A 2,823-nucleotide genomic window follows, 5' to 3' on the forward strand; every position below is an offset into this window, starting at 1 on the left:
TGTCTCGGAAGGGGAGCCAGCCATCCTGTACGAGAGTACCTCCTGTTGGTTGATTGGCCAGAGAACATTGGCAGTGCCTGCTGTGGCAGCTGCTCATTTAAACTTCTACCCTGAAATTTGCTAAAAGGAAAGCAAGAAATATTAGAGGGAGAACAGGGAGAAGAAGGGAAGCAGAAAGAATACTCTGCAAGGAGGAAGTTAGGGGTTGGAAATTTTCTTTTTAATTCTTTTGTCAAGGTTGAAAAATAATCAAAGATGATAACAGAAAACAAGAGGATAACATTGTTACTAAATTTTATCCAAAGACATTAAATCATTGTTAATGCCAATGTGTGTGTAACTGTGGCTTTTTTTTTTTTTTACCATAATTGTACCTCTGAATTATTACAATGTAAGTCAGATCCTCATCCTTTTAAAAAAAACACTTTGTCCAGGTGATTCAGAGGTTGTAGAATATATTTTTATTAAAAAAAAATAACAATATTATTTTATTTCTCTGAATGATGCATATATGGTCTGAATACTTCCTTGCCCTTCTCAGTATTCAATCAATGCTAGGAGTAAGCCAAAAATTAACAGAATTCTGAGATAAGCACAATTAAGTCATTGAAAATATGACTACGTCTGAAGCTGTTTCAGATGCAAAAAGACATGAAGGAAAACAACAACAAAAACAATAAAAATTTAAACTTTATGGTATGAGCTTACTGATGCCCTCTGCAATCTAGTTCTGTCGTTTCAGTTTTTAGCATTGACAAATAATTTTAATGAAAATAATTCTATCATAAGAAATGTGTATAATGCTGTGCTGACTTGGAGTATTAGCAAATGCTAAGAGACTCTGAGTCAGATTTGTTGTAATCTTTACCACGAGGATACACTAGGGTTCTAAAAGGTTAATGAACCACTTGTGGTAGACCTTTCCTTCACATTTTAACTCTGTTTTATTCCTGATAGAACCATTAACTTCTACACTAACCTTTCTGCTTGTTACTATTACACACATTCTACCCACTAAAGCTTTCTATTGATTTTTGCCAGTAAGGTTTTATAAAATGTAGCTTTAAATACATGGTTTCTGCAATTGTGTTAGCATCGGCCAGTGTGTGTAAAGACAAAGATTAATTCTCTGCTTTTAATTTTTTTTTTATATTGTCATTCAAGTACTCTTTTGTCATGATTGTTTTTCATGAGGAACTTTCTCTGAAGCTTTTACATTGTGTTTTTTAAATTATATGGTAAATACAATTTTCTTCAGTTTCTTAGTTTTAAATAATATTCTTGTCCTAAATATGCTAGAAGATACATAACTTTATTTTTTGTTGTTCAATATGTTTCCTAACATTTTAAATTATTATGAGTGTGTCTGTGTCTTTTGGAATGGGAGGTTAAGAACAAGAGATGAAAACAATATATGAATAGAAATACAAATAGTTACATTATGTGAATTTTTATTTAGAAGCCTACCTATACTGATAAAATAAATGCATGAGATTCTTAAACAAAAAAAATTTAAGGCTAAATTTGGCTCTTTGAAAATCATGTCAAAAATACAAACTCAGTATGCCTTAAATAAGAATTCTATGAAGAAATCGGCTCTGCCATTTTAGTATGAGTTCTTTAGTTTGTTTTGAAGATTTTAAGTTGGTTTTATTGTTTTTCTAATTTTAAATATCACATTCCAAAATCAATATCCTTCCATAAAAATACTTTCAGTCTATTATTTGTTCAGTTTGATGATATTATTTTCTAATTTAGAGGAGTGGTGACATATCAAAATAACAGGTAAGAAGAAAAATAAGTACAGTTGACCCTTGAAGAATGCGGGTTTGAACTGTGCAGGTCTGCTTATACTGAGATGTTTTTCAAGAAATAACTGTATTGTTTCAGTCATGGCTGGGAATTGACAGATGCAGCAAGCAGACTATGCATCGGTCTTTGCCATTTTATATGGGGACTTGAGCATCTGTGGATTTTTGTTATCTGCGGGATCCTGGAACCAATTCCTTGTAGATACCAAAGGACAACTTAAGTTTTGAGGAAGTCAAAGTTATCTGCAGATTTTCACCTGGTGGTGGGGGGGTGAGATTGGCACACTTAACTCCCACTTGTTCGTGGGTCAACTATATTGATCCACATATGTTATCTCATCTCTGAATCAAAGAACAGTACATCTTTTCAGACACTTCACTAATGCTAACTAATTAAAGAAAATTTCTCTTTAATAAAATATTCACAATACAAGACAGAGAACTACTTGATTAATAGGTAGTAGTTTAACAGCTATTTAAAAATATTAAAATTTCATTTGAACATAGGGAATTATTAGTATCTTTTTTTTTTTTTTTAGGAGAGGCAACTGTTGGTCGACCTCACAGATTGCAAGGACCTTGTCAATTTACAATCCCTTATTTTTATTTTTCATGCCTACAGCACCTGTTCTGCCTAGATGGTCTCCCATTCAAGTACTAACCAGGCCTGACCCTGCTTAGCTTTTGAGATTGGACAGCATCAGGTTTGTTCAGGGTGGCATGGCTGTAGACAGTACTACTTTTTAAAAATTAAGGTGAATCAGGTAAGAAAACTAAACCCTTAAGTAAATTGAATGGCTTGGGAATGAGATACTTAGACTATTTTAAATAATACTTTTTATAGTTTGTTTAGTTTCAGCATTTGTTGTTGAAACTGTTTTGGAATTTTTTCTGAATACTTTTCTTACTCTGTAAACAGAGGCCACAGTTATCATTTAGCTGATTTATTTTATGATGATTGAGGATATTTTCCTTTTCAAACTCATAATAATGTATATCAGTCATCTTTTTT

The 2,823-nt window shown here is 32.3% G+C and overlaps 1 pseudogene; it reads right to left on the reverse strand.

The window, feature by feature from the left end:
* Positions 1 to 2,424: 2,424 nt before the first annotated feature.
* On the reverse strand, positions 2,425 to 2,543 carry LOC120618716 (uncharacterized; annotated as a pseudogene).
* Positions 2,544 to 2,823: the final 280 nt, after the last annotated feature.

This window comes from Pteropus medius, unplaced genomic scaffold (genome assembly GCF_902729225.1).
Source record: "Pteropus medius unplaced genomic scaffold, Ma_sr-lr_union100, whole genome shotgun sequence".
NCBI classification, from domain to species: Eukaryota; Metazoa; Chordata; class Mammalia; order Chiroptera; family Pteropodidae; genus Pteropus; species Pteropus medius.